Below are 8,702 nucleotides of genomic sequence, written 5' to 3' on the forward strand. Positions count from 1 at the left end.
GCTCCTCTGAAGAGCTGGCATCCAAACTCAGTAAAGATGGTGCCCAGATAACCTGTCCGTCAGTCTGTTCTGTCCGCCTTCTCCCGTTGATAAAATTGCTCTCAGGCTTGCTCTGTGGTAAAGGAGAACGACAAGAGGAGAAATTCTTACACCGAAAATGTTCACCCACCATGTGTCCAACAGAGTGTCCGGGGCCTGGTTATTTACCCGGGGATATTAAAATGATTCGACCACACAAACACACTTACTTTTTCCTCATCTTTGGTTGCATATTTGTTACCCGTGAAAGCCTATTCCGTATCCTGTGCTGTGTGACATGCCAGATGGTGGCCAAAAAGTGGCTGCTTTGCACAGGTGTTTCAAGGATAAACTCAGGCATGTCTAATCTCCAGCGTCCAATCCTAAAGCACCTCACCTTCCCAACAGCTTTCCAAAGAGTGCCAGCTCATTTACCACTGCCAGTTCTCTTACTGTGCTGATATGTAATTAATATGGCTTTATGAACCTGAATTTATGTAAATAACTATGTTATTTTATGGTCCTCTCACTTTTCTTAAGCTTCAATTCTTTCCTATTTGTGTTGGTTATTTCCAGTTTGGAAATCCCCTTTGATAGAGAAAGAGACAAAATAAGAGTTAGACTGTTTAGTTACATTACGGCATTAGTTAATATTATTTTTTCTTCCCAAGTAAAGAAAGTCTCTTGTTTTTATTTTCTTTCTCTGAACATTATTTAAAGCCCATTTTACTTCTTTTATAACTTATAGAATATTTCAAGGTACAATTGTCTGTCATATAAAAAATTATTACTACAATAAATTTTAACATTTCATTTGTACGAATATGTCATTTAAATAACTTACTTAAAAACATTCATGTTCCTTAATGCCTAAAAATATAGAAATCAGAATGTTGAGATTTTCATTTGCCACAGCTTGACGCCTTCCCAAATTTGTGCAGCTGAGAAACTCGAAATTTCTGACTCTAAATTTATAGTTTGGAAATTCAGAAATACATATTCGGGAATTACCTAAGAGGAGAGTTTTGGGTGGTTCTATATAACTGAAGTCTCTTAGCTACAAACTAATGTTTCCATATCAGAAAATTCCAAGAATGCATTCATGAGAGCATTCAACAAAATTCCAGAATGTTGCTTATGCTGTTCATCCATCCAAACTCCTTTCCCTTCTTCTCCCCTTTCATTAAGTATTCCACTGTCATCAAGGGTCAGTAATGATCTCAGATGCTCTAAGAAATCTTCTGAGACATTCTCAAGCTTCAGAGACCTTCTTCTCACTAATTTCTCATGAGAGTAACTGTCAGGACAAATTACTTGGCATTTAGCAACTTATCTTGTGATGTATTCTTTTAGGTTTGTATCTTTTCTAGTCAATTACTTATAATGTATTTGAAATCTGGAGTCATAATGTATTTTTGCACCCCAAACAACTAATAATAGTCAACTAAACATAATTAAGTATTTGTATACATTCTTTGGATAAAGAACCATGTGTATCTCTACGCAAAAAAACAATGAGGCATAAATCAGATAGCATAAAGATAGGTTAATTCTATTTCAAAACAGTAAGAAATGTCGTCAATTCAACTTTGCCACCATTTACATTAGGAAAAAAAAACACCACCTTAAAATTGAACATCAGGGAAAATAATACAGAAAAAATTTATTTTGGCTTCTCACTTTATAAACTAGGACAAAATTATAAGTAATGCACTGCCACCTGGTGGCAAACGTTCACTTTAAATGAAAAGAAAAGTTAAAAGAAAGACTCCAGACACTATGGATCTCTGTCTAGGAAATTTTATATTTTGTTAGAAAAATATTAGAAGAGAAACTAATACCCAGGTCATAGGAAATGCTGGACCAAAGAAGAGTAAATAACTAGCCCAAATCAAATAAACTGTAAAGAAAAAAAATCAAAATTATTTATGGCATTTATAATTGGAAACTTGAATTGTGGATATTCAATAATACCAATGAATTGATGTTCATTTTTTTAGATGTCATAATGTACATATGTTTTAAAAATAAAAGTGTTCTTATATTTTCAAGGAAACATTCTGAAATAACTACTGATAAAATAATATGATGCTTCAAAACAATATGGGAAGGGAGAAAAGTTGGAGATATATTCGAGGCAAGTATGTGAAAAAAGATTATCCGTGAACTGGCAAATTTTTAAACTGCATGATGGTTACAGGGGGATTCATTACACAATTTTGTCTACTCTTGTACATATTTGGAATTTTATATTTAAAAAGCTTTTTAAAAACTTATCAAGAGATACGTATCTATTGAGTGTAGGATTTGATTAATAAAAACGAGGAATTTTCCCCATAAATTATATTTAATTAATAAAAAGGAGGAGGAATCTTCCCCATAAATTATATTTGATTAATAAAAAGAAGGAGGAATCTTTCCCATAAAATATATTTGATTAATAAAACGGAGGAATTTTCCCGATAAATTATATTTGATTAATAAAAAGGAGGAGGAATCTTCCCCATAAATTATATTTGATTAACAAAAAGAAGGAAGAATCTTCCCCATAAATTATATGGCAGAGGCTGAGTGTGGCAGCTCACACCTGTGATCCCATCAATTTGGGAGGCAAAGTCAGAAGAACTGCTTGAAGCCAGGTGTTTGAGACCAGCCTGGGTGACAAAGCAAGTCTGTTTCTGAAAAAAAGAAAAAGGAAACAAAAAGAAAATGACGTTACAATAATCACTTGGTTGAGCCATCGATTAGAAGGAAGAACTTGTCATCTTCATTTGTTTTAAAAAATGTCCTTTGAAGAAATTAACTCAACTTTCTTAAACCCAAGTTGAAAACTGCCTGTCAGAATCATGTACTGTATCAAATGTCAAACTCATATATGTTATAAAGCAGATTACTAAACAATTACAAAACTTGAGTTGTCAAGACTTACTTCATAAAACTGGATTGGAGTTCAATTATTCATATGTTCTCTTTCTGTGTATTTACTGGGTATTGAGCTTGTTATTGTGCTGTGTTTCAAACTTTGGAAATAAAAGGCTGAGATTTATTGCTTTGTTGCTAGGTTTTAGGCAACAACCAGAGGCCCTAGTTTTACTTTTCTTTTTCTACTCTGACTTGAGATCTGTAGAAAATTAATTCGGTTTCTTAGCAACCCAGATGAGTAAAACTTAAATATACTTTGGCTTCTTTTGTAAAGCAAAGGATAATGTTTCCACTAAAAACTGTTAGTCTCTCTTGGCTTTACAGAAAAGATTTGGTGAGATATATTACTCTGAAACTTTAATGAAAAGCTATCTTTCAAATGGTAAGTGAAGTAACTGGTTTTCTGATGAATGTTCCTGCCTTTTGTTTTTATTTTGAATTTTTCTAATTGTCAAACTGACTAGATCTTTGGAGCCAGTAGGTTTTATAAGTTAAGGTATATAAAATGAATTCACTTATGAGTAAAGCAATTCATTTATCTATGATATAATAAATAAATAAGAAATTATGAAAAGAATTTAAGAAAAAGAAAGCCCTGCTGAAAGACAGTGCTGAGATTCCCTTTATACAAGTTTACAAATATGCATGAATTCGTGGTCTAAGAATTTTACTGTGCATGATAGCAGATTATATTACATTTTTTATATTGGCAACATTAAGATATCAAGTGTATCTGTCTCTATTTATTTTCCTATCTATCTCTACCTATCTATCTACATCCCAAATATAATGTCATAAAATTAAACTCAGGTGTGTAAGAAAAGGAACTTTAAATTTGCATATATTTACTAACTAAAGAAATCTGTTTCTTTTTTATTAGCAAATTATAAAAGCAGATAGCAAAAATATTTAGTAACTTTCCTGGAGAAAATATTTGAGGAAGAACTTCAAATGAATGTTTTTTGTATTGTCACTATTATGGTGAAGTTTTTCTATATTTAGGAAAAAATATGATTAGATGTTTCGGTTTTACAAACAAGTCTCAAAAGGTAAATATAAATTTCACAATTTGGCAAACATAGTCATTAGGATTGAACTATATAAAATTTGCATTTTTGTAAGGTTGAAAATGGTTGAATGACAATTTCACACAGCTCTATCTAAAACATGCAGAACTAAGCATAGAGTTTGTAGAGATAGAAATCCTTGTCCTAATAATTTTATAATCTAATTAGGGGTTGACATAAATAAATTGTCCAGGTACAAGTCAAAAGGTAGATTTGAGTTCCATTGTTGTATTCAGAAAAAGAAAAGGATATCTGAAAATGCCGGTGATTGGAGGCAGCATTTAAACTGATCCTTGAGGTATAAATATACTATCTTAGGTGGAAAATGACTCTACTTATTGAATGCAGATAAAGTCATTCTTTTATTTTCAATGAAACATCTTGGACAAAATATAACTTTTATAAAAGCAACATTTACTATTAAATCTTTAACTAAATGAGAATATTACTAATTTATTTTTTCCTTAATTTATCAATCATATATTTCATAACTTTGGATTTTTCTACGCTTTGTTTTTTTCTATGTAAAATGAAGATTATGGTGCACTATTCTATGACAGTCTTCAATTATTCAACTAGACCTCCCAGTTGATTTATTTGTGCCTAGGAACTACAAATACATTTGTGATTCTGTGATTTATACATAATAGAAGCTTAATTTTACCTACATATTATTCAAAAGGATAATATGCATTAAAAATTCATAACATAAGGACAAAATAAGGTAGCATACAGAATTGAAACAAATTTATTCTCTTTTAAAATGTGGCATAGTACATTGAGGTCTCGAATGTACTTGCTTCACTTCAGATCACAATGCAACCAGCTCAGAAACAGTGATGATTATGGCACTGAAAAAATACAGCGATTTCAAGTTTGTCAGGCTATCGTGGAAAAGTCGACCATGTTGTATAACAAGTTTAAGGACATGTTTTTGGCTGGTGAAGGAGATTCCATCATCACACTAGTGCTGAATAAATCTGTTGCTGAACAAAGACAGTATGAGGAAGCAAATAAAATTAAAGATTAAGGGAAGAAAGTGACAAACAAAAAGTTAGAAAAGGAATGGATGCAAGGACTAAGTGGATGATCTGATACTCAAGACAGTAATTACCCACAACACAACGGAGCGAGCAATGAAGAAAACACAGGCAACCCTGAGACCAGCACTAGGAAAAAGCCATCCAGTGACGAGAGAGAGACAAAAACATGGCTGATGGATTCTACATTACATAGCAAGGCTGACATATCTGGAATGTAGAGAGCATATCAGAAGTTTGCACAGTTCTCATCTGTCATATTTAGACTGCTCAAAGTTTTAAAATTATTATCAGCATAGGTTTTGATGTTGAAAACTTGTTTTGAGGGAGAAAATCTCTATATCTTTGTTAAAAGTAATAAAACATTATCAGTAACTGTTCTTGTGCAGTAGTAACAGCTACATTATATAGTAACTATGTTGCTGGAGAATTATTTTATTCCTTGGGAAGTGTCATGTTCTTGCTCTTTAATGTTTTCTGTGTCCTTACATATCTGTGCATCTATTTTTTCTTTGAATTTTTTGAATTTTCTTTTGTAGTTTAGGGCTTTTTCTGATTATTTATCTATGATGTTGGTTGGGGCAATTTGGTTTTGATTCTGAATGTGTGCGGTAGTCTAGTCTCTATATGGTTTCTTTGCCTACAAACAGTTAGTGGTATCTGTGATTTCCTCAGTGGCTTAGGGTGTGGTCATGAGTGGAGGCTCTGATGGAGATTTTCTGGGAAGAGAGATTGCAGGTAAGTCCATCTTCAGGCCCAAGTGGTTGCAGCAATGGTCTAGGTGTACCTGTCCTTTAGCCCCCTGGAGGTGGGTGGTATATGCTGGTGCTGGTGTTAGTTGTCCAGTTGGGCCATTTATCAGGCCTCCACGTATCTTGCCCAGATGGTGGTAATGGCAGTGGTGGGCCAGGTTGGTGGACAGGTTTTTAGGCCCCTGTGCAGACAGCATGGTGTGGGCCATGACAGTAGCAGTGGCAAGATGACCCTCTTATTCCTGAGCAGTGCATACTGGTGTTGGCAGTGGCTGGGACTGGCTGGGCAGATCCCTCCCCAAGCTCCTAGATGGCACATGTGAGTATGTGTTTTTAGTGCTAGCAGTAAGGTGGGTGGGCCCATCTTCAGGTTCCTTGGGAGAGTGAATAGATGGTATAAGTGTTGGAATGGATAGAAGAATCACCAAGTCCTTGGGTGGTGTGCTCAGGCTCAGCGGTGTGGTGCCAATCTGGAGTGTCCGTCCTCAGGCCCCTGATGGTGTGCAGGGGGATAGGCTGTAGCAGGCAAGCTGAGACAATATGTGATGGTTGGTATGGATACCTGATCTTAGGGCTCATGCTAGAAAGCACAGTGGCCCTGCTGTTGGTGTGGGTAGATTGCTATCAGCAGTCTCCTACAAGCAGTGCTCAGGCTCTGGGAAGTGAACCCAGAGACTGAAGCTGCTTGAAATCTCTGGCAGCAGCAGTGACTGCAGTGGTGAGTGTGAGGAGCCTGATTTTCGAATGTGCCCTAGAGCACAGAAACTATGCTGTTGGTATGGGCAGGATTGGCACAGGGAGTCTCCAGTTCTAGGTTGCACTTGTTTCAGCTTCCTGCTGCAGTAGTGACTTCAGCATTTTGTAGAGAGTGGAGATGAGGATCCCACCCTCTGTTGGTAGCCAGAGCACATAACCATACTGCCAGAGGAGCAGGGTCACCACCCACAGCCCAGACAGGCAGCTCTCAGGCTTACCTGCTCTTGGAGGCAGCAGCAGCAACAGCAGCAAACAGACGTGAGAAAGAACCCCACCCTCTGTGAGCCAGCTTTAACACAGGCCACACTGCTAGTGGGAGCATGGTTGCAACTCACAGCCCCAGACAAGCAGCCCTCTCTTGCCCATCCAGCCCCTGGGGGCAGCAAGAGCAGCTGGAGCAGTAGTAGAATGTGAGGAGGAAAGAGATCCCATTCTCTATGCTTAAGTCCAAGCACAGAGGTGACTGCCAGCAGGGATGTGGTCACTCCTTCCAGCCCCAGTCAGACAACTCTCAGGCCTGCTTGCCTTGGCTCCTGCTGGCAGCAACTGCTATAGCACTGTGCAGGGGTTGGGGAAAAGATCCCACTCTCTGAGTGTGAACCCAAGCACAGTACGTGACACAGTTAGAGGTGAAGGCACTTATCAAAGCCCCAAACAGAAAGCTCTCAAGCTCTGTAATTTGGCTTTCTTTGTGCCCAGTGGCTGCCTCGTTGGTGTGCTGCACCATTGTTTTTTCCCAAGGAATAGTACTCTGTGAGACAAAAGTACCGGAGAACCCAAGCATCTATGGGCTCAGCCAGCGTTGTGCCTCTGTAGCCCTCTGGGTGGACACCAGGGGATATAAACAGAGGTTCCTAGGATGTGGAGATACGAGAGCTATTGTTCCCAGAGCAGGATCCAGAGTGGTGATGACTAGGCTCTCACAATGGTGCTATGCGGCAGCCACTTAGGTCTCAAGGGTGAGTGAGACCCAGTACATTTTTTTCTGGTACAGTGCCCTCACTGGGTCTCCAGATCAACATCCACACTAGCCTTAGAACTAATGTGAGTAGAGGATCTCTCCCATGGTTAGGATTGCAACAGTCCACAGTAAGGATGTAAGCCAATGAGGGTCTTCCACTTACTCTTTCTCTGCAATAAGGATCTCCTGTGGGCTCCCAGACAATCTTGGCCAAGCTGGCCATTTGCTTTCTTCTCCTTCTGTGTCTCAAGGATTTCCTGTGACATCTCTGTTGAACGCCAGTGTTCGCTACTAGATGTTCTATCGGAAGTGTGATTATCTATTTGGTTAAGTTTTGTTTCTTCTGTCCAGAGAAGGCAAGTGCCTGATGCCTCTAGTCAGCATCTTGAAACTGTCTCTACATTTGAGATAGTTCTAGTTTCTTGATGAAGATGTTTATTGCTGTAAACCTCCTTCTTAGAACTGCTATTGCTGTATCCTATAGGTTTTGGTTGTATTTCCATTTTTATTTGGTTCAAGAAATTTAATTTTTTCTTTGACTCATTTGCTGTTCAAGAGCGTGTTACTTAATTTCCAGGTATTTGTATAGTTTCCAAAGTTCCTTCTGTTACTAATTTCTAGTTTTATTCCACTGTAGTCAGAAAAGATACTTGATATGTTTTCAATCTTTTAAAAATTTGTTTAGACTTGCTTTGTGGCCTAACATGTGATCTATCCTGGAAAGAGTTATATTTGTAAATGAGAAGAACATATATTCTGTTAGCTGCTGGGTGGAATGTTCTGTAAATGTTAGGTTTATTTGCTTTAGAGCAGGCATCCCCAAACTTTTTACACAGGGGGCCAGTTCACTGTCCCTCAGACCATTGGAGGGCCGCCACATACTGTGCTCCTCTTCACTGACCACCAATGAAAGAGGTGCCACTTCCTGAAGTGCGGCAGGGGGCCGGATAAATGGTCTCAGGGGGCCGCATGCGGCCTATGGGCCGGGCCGTAGTTTGGGGACGCCTGCTTTAGAGTGCAGTTTAACTTTGATACTTCTTCACTGATTTTGTCTAGAAGTTCTGTTCATTTCTAAAAGTGGAGTTTTGGGGTCCCTTACTATTATCTTATGGCTGTCTATCTCTCCCTTTAGATAAAATAAAAATTTGTTTTATATATTTGGGTGCTCCAGTGCTGGGTGCATATC

Source organism: Saimiri boliviensis, chromosome 10 (assembly GCF_048565385.1).
Source record: "Saimiri boliviensis isolate mSaiBol1 chromosome 10, mSaiBol1.pri, whole genome shotgun sequence".
NCBI classification, from domain to species: domain Eukaryota; kingdom Metazoa; phylum Chordata; class Mammalia; order Primates; family Cebidae; genus Saimiri; species Saimiri boliviensis.